Genomic DNA, 14,228 nt, shown 5'->3' with positions numbered 1-14,228 from the left:
CAAGACATTTAACCAAAACTGGGATGCAAGAGGTTACATTTGTGAAGTGTGGTAAACCGCATTAAAGAGTCCTTGTGACTATTAGAGAGAGGAGTCTTGTTTCCCATTCTAAAGTAATGGATACATAGAATCTGTGAGGCTGTAAAAAGGGTTTCTCATATCAATGTTGCTGTTCTGTGGTAATTACCTTGAATGTGACCTTTCCACGGTGTTTGAATGTACATTTATTAGTAAAATTCCACTAAATAAGGTGTTTCGAGCCATGTTTATTTTCACTGCCACAGTGTATGTATATATAGGTATATATATGTGTGTGTGTGTGTGTATATATATATATATTAAACCATTGCCTTTTGTCATATGTTATATATGCTGTTCCGATGTGCTTAGAAAATAGACCGACAAGCATTATTGCTGGAGATTGAACAAATTAATGAATGTTTGAGCAAGTTGGAACCAAACGATTTCGTCTCCAAAACAAGGGAAGAAATAAAAAATCAAATTAAGACACGCAAGGCGTATAAATTCTCAAGAGACAAATCTGATTATGAGCAAGGACAAATTCTTACCTTTGCTCGGAAATATTAGACCGCCAAAAAAAGTCGGCAAAGGTAAAAAAGTGACACATGATATGGGTCAGAATTCCAATACAGAGGAAAATGAAATGCCAAGTGCAACGGATTTAGACTCACTCACAAGTGAGGCCTCATCAGATGGTGGGAGCACAAGCAGCCTAGGGGCACTCGCACACGGCAGAGTGTTGAATTTAGGAGAAGAAGTGGATTTTTTAGCTTCAGACTGCCGTCAGACCCTAAGACCAAGACACCAAGGGAAGAAAGTAGAATCAGAAAAAACAGAAAACGAAGGGAAAGGCGAAAAGGCGAAAATGTAAAAACAGCGAAAAAAACATACTGGCGCAGAAAATAGCAGTGGATGAAAATACCATTGTTAACCTGTCCACAACCACACTCACTCAGGCTGAAAAACAACTATTGGCATTAGGGCTATCTTATTGCCCTGTCAGTGATTTTAGTTATACACGCACTAGAGTCGATATTTTTTGTTTTATCTGAAAGTAGAAGTTGAGAAAGTTATTCTCAATCAAAGAAGGACTGAAAGAAATGCATCTCAATAACGATAATTCTGATGACCCCAGTAGAGACCTTCAGGCTTCGGACGCTTCTGTATTATTGGCCATGCATGATCTCAGTGAGGGCCTCATGGAAAATGACCAAAGTTGTACAGACATGCAGACCACGCAGGACAGGTTGTCAAATGCTAACATTAAACAACGTGGAGCTGGAATGAGTCCATTTAAACCTAAATCCCACTTTATCCCGGCAATGCCCAAAGATGCCATTGACATTTTTCATGAAGTTGTCACAGAGGACATTAAAAAACTTCGTCACCAGATCAAACACAAGAAGCGTTATAAAAGCAACCATGAAATAGTGATTACCAAATCTGATAAGGGAGGCAACATTGTCATCTGGCCTCAAAAGGACTACATACTTGAAGCTCGAAGGCACCTAAAAGACCCGTCCTGTTATGAGAAAACTAACATGAAAAAATATAATGCAGCGAGAGAGAACTTGAAAATAAAATTGATGCAATGGAAAAGAGAAGGCGGTGTTTCTATGGAAGAATACCGTTTCCTGCATGTGGAACATCCAACATTGCAGAGGCTGTATTTGATTCCTAAAGTCCACAAAAAAACCACCCCTATCCCTGGCAGACCAATTATAGCAGCCATAGGGAGTGTAGGTGAACATTTGACCCAATACGTGGACTATTTTTCACAGGACTTGGTGAAACAACTGCCTACATATGTAAAGGATACAGGGGACTTTTTGGAGAAGTTGCAGAACATACAGTGGGCCGAGGATTTGATGTTTATTACTTTAGACATCGAATCCCTATACCAAAGCATCGAACACGAAACAGGGCTAAATGCGTTGAAACATTTTCTTGATTCGAGACCCCTTGATTGTTATATACATAACAAAATGCTTTTAGATTTTGTTTCTTGGTGCCTTTTTAACAACTATTTCATGTTTGGAAATGATATTTATCTGCAAAAGAGGGGTGTTGCGATGGGGGCCTGCTTCTCCCCCAGCTACGCATGTTTACATGTGGGTTGGTGGGAGGACCAGGTCCTTAAACGTGCATTCCTCACTGATTACAGCAACCATGTTTTACATTGGTTGAGGTATATAGACAATGTTTTTATCGTGTGGAGAGGTGATGAGTAGCGCCATTGATTTTATCAGTAAGATCAACATCAATACTGCTAACCTTAAGTTTACATCTCAGATTAGCAAACAATGTGTGGAATTTTTAGATTTGAAAATCTACATAACAAATGGTGATATAGCCACAACGCTTCATAGAAAGGCTACGGCTGGAAATACAACTCTCCATGCCAGCAGCGCAAACCCCAAACATTTAATAAAAAGCATTCCGTTTGGTGAGTTAGTGCGCCTTAAAAGGATCTGCAGTACTGAAGATGATTTCACTATATGTAAACATCAAGCTCTTGAAAGATTCAGAGCGAGGGGATATAGTGAATTGATTTTAACAGAGGCGGTCAATAAGGTTGTTAGTAAACCTAGGAACTCTCTTTTGTCAAACTTGAGTAATTTAGAAGATCCTGAAACTGCAGAGAATGTGCCGAGACTCATAACTACTTTTAATAAACAAGAAAGAAAAATCAGGTCTATTATTAGGCGCAATTGGCCAATAATTATGACAGATGGGGTATTAGCTCCTAATTTTCCTCCGCAACCTACGATTAATTATAGGAAGGGCCCATCCATGACAACTCAAATTGTTAAAACCAATCCCGAACTAGCAGCAGCCAAGATGTGGCTACAACCAAAGCAAGGTTTTACCAAGTGCTCACCTTGCAGAGCATGCAGGTTCGGAGAAAATACTACCTCTTATTTGACTCAGTTTAGCCCAGAAAGAGTTTTAATTAAGGGTAGTTTTAATTGCAAAACTGAGTTTGCAGTTTATGTTCTGACATGCACCTGTGGCTTAAGATATGTGGGAAGCACCAAGTTACAGGTGCATGTCAGAATCCTGCAACACTTACGAGCCATCGTTAATAACGATTCTACATACCCGGTGGCTCGACATTTTAAACAAGTGCATAATAACAATCTCTGTTGTTTGAAATATTTTGTTGTGGCCGCCATTCCTAAACCTCGCAGAGGAGGAGATATGGAAAAGATGTTGATGAAATTAGATTCCAAAATGATAATGGAATTAGACTGTAAAATGCCTAATGGCTTAAACAACACGGAAGATCTTTACCACTTTCTTTAATGTATGGAATTAATAATTAGACCGATGTTGACATATCTACCTGGTTGTATATGATCTGAACTACATTAGCATTAGAATCCAAGGCGCAGGGAATTTTTGTTTTACCCCTTTTTACCTTTTTAGGCCATCTTTGGGGTTTAGACTATGATCCCTTTGTGGTTTTTAGAATTAATCATAATAGTGTAATGTAGAATTTAGCAGCATTAGCACTTTAAATTAGTCAGGTTTTGACTATATTTGCACTTTATAGGCATATGGCACTTTTTCGCATTATTGCACATTGGAATATAGCATTTTGTTCCTCCGTTATGCATTTACGCAGGAAGGTTTTTAAGTAGGAGGATTCAAATTCATAAGGCATAATTTTGCACATTAAAATTGATTTACGGTTAATGTTTGCGAAATTTTGCACAGTTTTGGGCTTAGTAATGGTAGTAATTTCATGTGTTTATATAAGACATGTTTTTTACTATTTACTATTTATCTAATATTTATTATCCCTATTTCATCATTTAATCATTGGCTTGACTATTTATAATGATATAATTTTTTATATTCCATTTTTAAAGTGGCCTTTAAGCCAGATAGATTTGGTTGATTTACAAGGTGCATCCCGTTTTACATGCATTTATGCAGTTATATTAAACCATTGCCTTTTGTTGTATGTTATATATGCTGATCCGATGTGCTTATAAAACAGACTTTCTATTGCAAGAAAATGAAGTGCCAGTATGTCTTCTATGTTAATTTATCACATGGTGACATCACAAACACACAAAAAATTTATAAAAACATGGTGAACGGCGTTTATGCACTAGGTGCCCGGAACATGTCAGTCTTGAGGAGCATGATAAGTTAACATCTGCCTCATACCGTTGGGTTCGTGTCTCTGTTCGCCAAAGGGAAGTACAGAGGATTGAAGGATTGTTATATATATATATATATATATATATATATCTACTGGCGGTCGCCAGTAGATAGTTATAGTTAGGACCCTGTTTCCATAGGAAATCCGCAACATTCTATTTGGAATAACTTTGGCGCCGGTCGACGAATCCTCGCGAAATTTTCAAAATAGGTGGGGCGCTACGCTCCGCTCCTACCCTGAAAGTCTCGGGGGGATTCGTCAAGCTGGGGCTGAGATAAAAGGGGGGTCCCAAAACGCGTTTTTCCCATGCATTTTTCCATAGGACCTTTAGACACAGCTACAGCCCGAACGGCTGAACAGAGTTACTTGAAATTTGGCAGAGAGGTAGTCCTCAGGTCAAGGAAGTGCCTTTTGTAGGTCTGGTGTAAATCTGTTCAGTAGTTCCTGAGAAAATAGCATTTAAATCAATATATATATCTGAGCCAGCTTACGGTGCGCTTACCGTGCGCTTACGGTAAGCTTACCGTACGCGTACGGTGCCATGCGCGAGCACGATTCTGATTGGCTGTTAGATCTTAGTAAACATTCGAATCGTTCGAAACCAGGAAGCTGCGGCCGCCATTTTCTCTCTCGCACTCTGAGGGGGGGAGGAAAAACAAAGGCAAAAAACATGTAAAGGGACTGTTTAGACAGCTCCTAACCACCTAGCCTTGATTAATGTGTCCCCAAAGATCCCCCAAGGCCAAAAATTCTGTTTTATTTTTTTACGAAAAATCGCCGATTACGCGTACGGTAAAAAAAAAAAAAAAAAAAAAAAAAAAGTATCCACACTCTCCACACCCCGTGTGCAAATGATGCCCGAAGGGCACCATTTGTACCTTGCATATTCAGTTATAGAAAATTTAAAAGCTTACCTTTCACAACGAAGAGCATAATATGTCCTCCATGTGCGCACGGTGCGCGAAGCGCATCGTGCGTACATGGCCCATCCACGGCACTAACTGCGTAAAGTGGGCGCGCGGTGCGCGAAGTGCACCGCGTGCTCACTGTGCGCGCACGGTGCGCGAAGCGCACCGTGCGCGCACGGAACGTACTGCGTTAAGTGGGCGCGCACGCCACGAATTGCGTAAAGTAACTTAGCATTTAAAAAACCGTACAAATTCACTGAAAAAACCATAGGTTTCACACACGTTATAGTTAGGAATTAGCATTTAAAAAACCTTGCAAATTCAGTGAAAAAAACATAGGTTTCACACATGTTATAGTTAGCTGGACATTTTACTGATAAAAAACCAATGAAATTCCCCCGTTATAGTTAGTGCAGGCAACTATAACTCACGCGACCGCAATCCTCTGCTGATGACATATGTGTCTTTATGAAAAAAAAATATTTGTAATATATGTATAGCTAAAATTTAATGGAAGAAGACATGGGCAAATAATTGTCTAAATACAGTATTAGCATCAGCAGAGGATTGCGGTCGCGTGAGTTATAGTTGCCTGCACTAACTATAACGGGGGAATTTCATTGGTTTTTTATCAGTAAAATGTCCAGCTAACTATAACATGTGTGAAACCTATGGTTTTTTCACTGAATATATATATATATATTTTGATATTAATAAAAAGCATTGGAGCACATTCGGGAGTGCTGTCGTGTGATTTTCAGATATTCGGAGACTCATCAGTGGTGTTTGAGAGCGGGATTTATACCCGTTGACTGGGGGTGGAAACGACTGATATCGTGCAAGAACTCTGAAGTGTGTGTGTATATGTATATATGTATGTATACATATGTATATATGTATGTATACATGAAAAAGACCACTTGTTTGAAGTAATCAGAGAGGACACAGCGCGGCATTCAAGGTAATCCGTTTATTCACAGGCTGACAGGCATAATGCATTTCGACATACAAGCCTTCTTCCGATGCCACAAGCCGAGGGTCAAACCTCCCCTCTCCTTTAAAGTTGCCACGGCTGACCCTGCTCCATCGGAAATAGTGGCAGTCTCTGTACCGTACTGCAACTTCCAGTATGCACCAAGTTCACGTAAGTACTGGAAGCAGGGTAATTGTTACTCAATGAGTGCTGATACTGCCAAGTAAAGTGAGTCCTCAGACCTTGGTCCCAGGACGTCACTCTCCCCGGCAGCTCCGCGGCGATCAACGCTGCCTCCCAGCCAGCCAGCCAGCCCTGCTTCTGAGCGTGTAGTTTTCTGTGCCCTTATGTTGCCCCCTCGCTGTATCCTTCTTTTTTTCCCCACCGCTTTTCACACCGCGTCCTGCCCCGCTCCCAGCTGCCCGTCCCTCCCCCCTCCCCTACATATGCTGGCCTCTGCAGGGGAGTGCGCATGAGTCCTCAGACCTTGGTCCCAGGACGTCACTCTCCCCGGCAGCTCCGCGGCGATCAGCGCGGCCTTCCAGCCAGCCAGCCCTCCGTGACAGGGTTCAAGCACACCCTCAGCCCATTTCTTGCCTGTGTAAGCTTATGTGTATTTTGTGTATAGCTTATGTATTTTGTGCCTTGCTCCTGAGCGTGTAGTTTTCTGTGCCCTTACGTTGCCCCCTCGCGGAATACTTGTTTTTTTCCTGCCTCTTTTCACCTCGCATCCCGCCCCGCCTCCCTGCTGCTCGTCCCTACCCCCTCCCCGCCATATGCCGGCCGCCGTGCGGTCGCGCCGCTGGCACCCGAACGCGCATAAGGCAAGCCCGTCTGCGCCCGTCCACGCCTGGACTGCGCCCAGCACCAGACCCCCTGGGCCCCGCGAACCCCACAGGTCCTCATGCCTCTACGACGCTGACACCCTCCACACACTCCACGACGGCTGAAACACCACTTACTTCCAGGCCTCCCCAAAGATCACCCACAGACCCTTCACCTGCCGTAGCTGCAGCTTCTCCAGCCAGCGCGCACCAGCTCGCCCTGCCCATACCAACACTGCAGGCAACAACCATCTCGGCTGCATACTGCTCAACACCCGCTGAATCCACAAGCTCACCGCCGAACTTTGGGACCTGCTTGACTCCTCCGCCCCGGACGTTGCCTTCCTGACGGAAACCTGGATGAACACCTCCTCGGCACCGGACATAGCCATAGCTATCTCCGACGGCTACAAGATCACGCGTGGAGACCTCTTCAAACCTAGAGGAGGAATCGCCATTATCCACAGGGACACCATCAGAGTCTCAACCAGCACTGAAGACGCCCTCAACATGGCCGAACACCTACACTTCCAGATCAACGTCAACAACACCACCCTCAGAGGAACCCTCGTCTACAGACCCCCGGGCCCCCGTCCACAGTTCAGCTAATCCATCGCCGACCTCATGAGCACGCACGCCATCTCCTCCACAGACTACATACTCCTCGGAGACCTGAACTTCCACCTAAAGAACGCCAACGACAACAGCTCAATAACATTGATCGCCAACCTCGGACTTGAACAACTCATCACGACACCCACCCACTCCGCTGGACACACACTCGACCCCATCTTCTCCGCCAGCGACCACGTCACCTTCAGCCACACCACCGAACTCCACTGGACCGACCACCACTGCATCCACTTCTCCTTCAAGAAACACACCACACACAACAAACCGCAACGCCTCCCACACCACAGCTGGAAAAAAGTCACCGAAGACCAGCTCATCACCGCACTCGCCCAAGACCCTCCTACTGAGACCTCCGAGACCAACGCAGCAGCCCACAACTTCAGACTGTGGATCGATGACTGCGCCATCACCGTCGCCCCAATCAGGAAACCCTCCAACAGACATACCGACACTAGAGCCATCTGGTTCAGCGACGAACTCCAGAGCTCCAAGCATACCTGCAGAAAACTCTAGAAGCAATGGCACAAAGACCAGACACCAGACAACCACGCAGCCCTCATGAACGCCAGACGCAGACACCACCAGCTCATTAGATCCGCCAAAAGAACCTCCTTCAAGGATCGCATTGACAACAACGCACACAACAGCAAAGAGCTCTTCAATATCGTGAAAGAACTTGCCACCCCCAGCTCCAACGACATCTCACCGTCACAAGAAATCTGCGACTCCCTGGCTACCTTCTCCTACCGCAAGATCGCAGACATCTGCAATAGCTTCGACACCCAAACGCAAACGACAGACACTGACACCCCAGCAGCAACACCCACCAATCGCACCGACCTCCTGCTCTCCTGGAACAATGTCACTGACGAAGAAGCTGCCAGAATCATGAGCACCATCCACTCCGGCTCACCTTCCGACCACATCTTCAACAAGGCGAGCGCCATCATCGCACCCCAGCTTCGGAAGTTCATCAACAGCTCCTTCGAGACCTCCACCTTCCCAGAGAGCTGAAAACACGCCGAAATCAACGCCCTCCTCAAGAAACCAACAGCGAACCCAAAGGACCTCAAGAACTTCCGACCCATCTCCCTGCTCCTGTTCCCTGGAAAAGTCATTGAGAAGGCCGCCAACAGACAACTGACCCTGTTCCTAGAGGAGAACAACGTCATGGATCCCTCCCAATCCGGCTTCCGCTGCAACCACAGCACCAAGACCGCCCTCATCGCTGCCACTGACGAAATCAGGACCATACTAGACAAGGGCGAGACCATGGCCCTCATCCTCCTGGACCTCTCGGCCGCGTTCGACACCGTCTGCCACCACACCCTTCGCACACGCCTCTACGATGCAGGGATCCGAGGCAATAACCTGGACTCGATCACCTCCTTCCTCACCGGCAGAACCCAAAGAGTCCGGCTCGCCCCGTACCGATCTGAAGCCACCATGATCACCTGCGGCATACCCCAAGGATCATCCCTCAGCCCAACCCTCTTTAACATCTACATGGCACCGCTCGCCAACATCATCCGACAACACCACCTCAACATCGTCTTGAACGCCGACAACACGCAGCTGATCCTCTCCCTCACCAAAGACCTAGCCATCGCCACATCCAACCTCCACGTGGGAATGAAGGCCGTCGCAGAATGGATGAAGACCAGCCGCCTGAAACTGAACTCGGACAAGATGGAGGTCCTCATTCTCGGCTCCACCCCCTCTGCATGGGACGACTCCTGGTGGCCGACCGCGCTGGGAGCTGCCCCGACACCCACTAACCACGCACGCAATCTGGGGTTCATCATGGACTCAACACTCGCCATGACCCAGCAAGTCAACGCCGTCTCCTCCTCCTGCTTTAATACCCTCCGAATGCTCCGAAAAATCTACAAATGGATCCCCACCGACACCAGGAGTACGGTCACCCAGGCGCTCGTCAGCAGCAGGCTGGACTATGGCAATGCAGGAACCTCGGCTACACTCCAGAAGAGACTCCAGCGCCTACAGAACGCCTCCGCACGCCTCATCCTTGGACTCCCCGCCATAGCCAAATCACCACCCACCTATGAGACCCAGTATTGGCTCCCGGTCAACAAGAGGATCACTTTCAAACTCCTAAGCCATGCTCACAAAGCACTCCACAACGCCGGACTAGCATACCTCAATGAACGACTGTCCTTCTACAGCCCAATCCGCCAACTGCGCTCCACCAACCTCGCCCTCGCTACTGTCCCACGCATCCGCCGAACGACCACCGGCAGCAGATCCTTCTCCCACCTCGCCGCAAAGACATGGAACACCCTCCCCCCCCCCCACCCCCCACCCCCATCTACGTAAGACCCAGGACCTGCTGACCTTCAGGCGACGCCTCAAGACATGGCTGTTCGACCAGTAGCTTCCTACCCCCCTCCCCCCCCTTAGTGCCTTGAGACCCTCACGGGTGAGTAGCATGCTCTACAAATGTTCTGATTGATTGATTGAAAGGGGGGGCTCTTTAGGAGATCGTAGACCCTCATATTACTGTGTCCCGGGCTGATACTAAAATTGACCTTCCTTTGGTCCAGAAGAACCCATTTGGATCTCCTTCTGAGGCCACATACAGCACAAAACTTGTTGACCGTTATATATGACCATTAGGGACATATAACCAGCTACAGAAGGATATAATATCCCCTAGAGCAGCACTACACACTTTGTTTTAACAATGACAGAGGGATCACCCTAATAAATAGTACCCACTCTCCCTCCAGTCATTTTTTAACACACCACTTTAGACTTCACTGCCACTTACACTCACGTACCCAAACGTCTTCTCATCAAATGTTCTCCGATAAAGAGACCCTTCGGGGGACCCGTAGGGCATTGCAGCACCGGCCCGACAAGGGGCAAAGCCCAAATGATGAAGCATGACATCCTGCGGGGTGTGTGAGGGCATTATGATGAGGGCACACTGTCCCCCACAGATAGAGTACCACACGAAAAAAAGTTTCTTCCTCTTTCATCCTCTACAAGGAACAGTGACTCCCTTTGTGCACTAGGTTTAAAAGTAAACAGGATTCCAAAAGTTTATTTTCTCTTTCACCACCTCAAGTCTTGCGCTCTACTCTGTCAATGCCAAAAAACATGAGTAAATCTGATCTTCTTCCATGTTTTTCAAAGAAATGTCTCACTACTGGATTCTCATTCTGAACGTAGAAACTTTGTCTTACCTAAGCTACCTTAATGAACCATTTTACAAGACTCTGCCTCTCTTGTCCCCCAAATCCTACTGAAACGTCCCGATGAGAACTTGAAATGTTATCAGCTTTTCACATTTTACCTGTGACTTAAAACCTTTTTCCCATTATTCTCCCTGGGGATGGTTTATGAACCTTATATCAGTTTGTATTATTTTTTTTCAGATTTGAAAAGTTATTTATTTAATTAACTGTATTCTTTTTTTATATGGTTTGTTGCATGTGCCAGCTTACTTATATTTCACCAAGGACATCCTTGGTGTTCAGAACAAGCTGTTTACCCCCTGGTGTACCATGTTTACCCCTCGGGAAAATGAGTTAACATGTAGGGTCTTCCTATTTGAACAGTTGGGAGCTTGGTCCAAATTCATGTCTGCCTTTTATCTAGATTCTCTACTTTTATATTTCAGCAGGTGATTCATTTTCACTTCCTCAAGACAAGCTCTATCCAGTGCAGATTAAAAGCAATGTGTTAATCCTCCTAAGTTTGTAAATTTTGTATTCTCAATACCTGCAAAGATAATATTAAATATGATAATCCGGAATAGTGGACATAATAAATAATATGAGCCAATTATATTTCAAAAGACTGGATTCTGTGTGTGCTTAGGGAGCATTTTTCCACTCTCAGGTCAGTTTCTTCAGTCAGAGTTTTCCTCTAATTATTAAGGGGTATTGTGAGTTGAGAAGCTTAGCCTGCATTTGGAAGGAGCTGGAAAATTGAAGCTTTGGAGAACCTTTAACGGGCTTTATGTGGTATGCGGATAACCCAATGTTGCTTAAAAGGGTTGCATTTCCAGCCAGGTGACCTTAGATGGAAATGTGGAAGAATCCTATTTTGATCATGATTTTCATAATTTTGAGAAAATTATGAAGCCCTATGTTTTTCCTTGTCTCTGACAAAACAAGGCAGAATGCTTAGTTTGTAAAATTTTCTGGACTAAATTAATTAGGATGGGAAGAATGGGATAGCACCACCCCTGTAAATTGGTCAGGACAAGAGCGCCCGCTGAGGATCTTAAAGAGCCGGCCCGCCTACATGTGCAGTAACACGCCTACAACCTACTTACAACTAAACAGTAGCTTTAAGAGTGTTTGAGATAAACATAGTAGCACTTTTCTGTACCTCCGTCAATTTCTGCACAAAGATGCCTTGACTTGTCCATACAAGTTTTTTTTTTATTTATGCATGTATTTTATGCTCACGATACGTGGAATTTTGAAATTCAAAACTAACTGATTATATCAGCAGTATTTTACATTTGTATGTTGGTAAATTTTGTGGGACCACTTATAAGTTTGGCAGAATTGTGTTTGAAAATACCGCATGGCGTTAATAAGTTTTCTGGCTTATTTCCCTGTACTTAAATCCAGCTTTATAGGCTAACCTATATGGTTTGGGGATAACTGTGCAGATCCAGTAATACCAGGTGAAATTTCAAATAGTTCCCAGTTCTTGCATGGCTTAACGGTTTGCCGTAACACATGCGTAGTGTGGGTTAAAAGGGTGTGGGGCAGAAGTATGCGGAGGGGGTGGTAATGAGGGTATCGGGGGGAAAGGGGAGTATGTGGGTTGGTCAGACGTAAGCATTGCATGCTCACCTGACCCGTAGCGTAGGTTCAGATGGGGACCAGCGCTCAGGCCAGATTGCTCTTGCAGCCCAAACCTAAAGTGATTTCAACAGTCTGATTTTTCAGGTGTTAAATTTGGGTACTGTATTTCCGCACCAGGAACACTGGGCCGGTTATATTTGGGCAGAGCTGTATCTCACCAGGAGATTCTGCTGTGCCTAGTTTATAATTGATGCAAAAAGAACAGTTGATGGACAGAATGCAGAACAATGTCATACATTCACCAAAGTACAGAGATCTGGCCCTAAATCCTTTTTGCTCACCATGCCATTCCAGTTTGAACCCAGCCATATGCACATCTGTCTTGACCCTGTGCCCAATGGGAACACGAACTGCCAGACCAGGTCCTCCCTGGACTGGAAACAAGCATCCTAGGACCGGTTTCGGGGTTTCACCCCTCTTCAGCCAGGATAGCTTGATTCCAGTGGCATGGAGAGCACGGGACCCACGTCTGGGCATACCCTTCCCACTCGGGGTGACAAATGCAAAAACAACAGTTGATGGACAGAATGCAGAACAATGTCGTACATTCACCCCAGTTCAGAGATCTGGGCCTAAATCCATCGTTTTTTTGCTCACCATGCCGTTCCAGTTTGAACCCAGCCATATGCAAATCAGTCTTGACCCTGTGCCTCATGGGAACAGTCCAGCCCGAACTGCCAAGCCAGGTCCTCCCTGGACTGGAAACAAGCATCCTAGGACCGGTTTCGGGCTTTCAGCCCTCATCAGCCAGGATAGTTTGATTCCAGTGGCATGGAGAGCACAAGTTTATAATTAAAACTTGTACTCTCGCATATCTGATATTCTCGCATCAGTGCCTATCCTAATCATGGGTCCCATGCTGCAACTCTGGACAATAGCTTGCTTAGTCTCCACAACGGCCCCAACAGCGCTGGGATGCCTGGCTTCACCATGGGGGTGCCCAGGAGTGGACACTTCACACGGATAGCCAGGAAGGGTTCCTACAGCGGTATGAGTACAGCGCGGAGATACCCCCAGGGGTGATTCGGCGCTATATAAGCACATACACATTTACACACATTTACATTGAGGCCTTAACCTAGACAAATGAGAGTAAATCCAATTTACAGAAGCAACTAATGCAAGACTACCATATGGTCAGCTGTTGGTGTTTTTTCACCAATATTCCCTAGGACCAAAATCATCCACATTATCTTTGTTTCCCCAGAAATTGTGAAAGGATCTCTTTGATAGAACTAGAAGTAGAGATGGATCGCTCGGGTTTTTATTGGGTGGTACTGAAATCCTTGCAGAAAACGATTGCAAAAATTACGTGACAACCATTTCATGGAAAATAATAAATCAGTATTGTTAACCAGGGTTGCAGAATTATAATTGATTGGACCGTAATAAAGATTTGGGATCTAAGTAATAAACATAGGATAAATTGGACAAAATGTATAGAGATTTCGAGCATACAACTAAATCTAGGGTGCGCGAAAGCAGATCTGGGGCAGACATTCCCTGATCCTAATTCAGAGAATCTGGAGTATTTGGCATTCATGCACACAAATGGAACTTGCAAAAGGTAATTACCAAAGATGCATTAATCTTTCCAAATTAGAATTTTGTAAAAATCGTGTTGTTTTGTATCAACTACAGATGTACAAAAACTTTTTCAAAATATAATGGGAACATGCATAACTATTCTGAATGAATGCCATTCCAAGTACACTTTAGGGTAATGAAAAATACTTTTTCTGATGTATTCATAGCAGTCTTTATTTGTAGCTGGGCAGACGTTTGCTGTTCACTGAATCTGCTAGGATGGCTGGTATTTTTCCAGGGAATGTTTTTGTGCTGCCT

The 14,228-nt window shown here is 45.1% G+C and overlaps 1 protein-coding gene across 2 annotated transcripts in view; it reads left to right on the top strand.

Moving 5' to 3' along the window:
* The window catches only part of GDPD5 (glycerophosphodiester phosphodiesterase domain containing 5), a 795,759-nt gene that overhangs the window by 589,900 nt on the left and 191,631 nt on the right, over window positions 1-14,228 (top strand). The gene's annotated exons all lie outside the window — the stretch shown is intronic.

Source organism: Triturus cristatus, chromosome 8 (assembly GCF_964204655.1).
Source record: "Triturus cristatus chromosome 8, aTriCri1.1, whole genome shotgun sequence".
NCBI classification, from domain to species: Eukaryota; Metazoa; Chordata; class Amphibia; order Caudata; family Salamandridae; genus Triturus; species Triturus cristatus.
The sequence above is the reverse complement of the archived record's forward strand: the minus strand, read 5'-3'. Positions and strand labels throughout refer to the sequence as shown.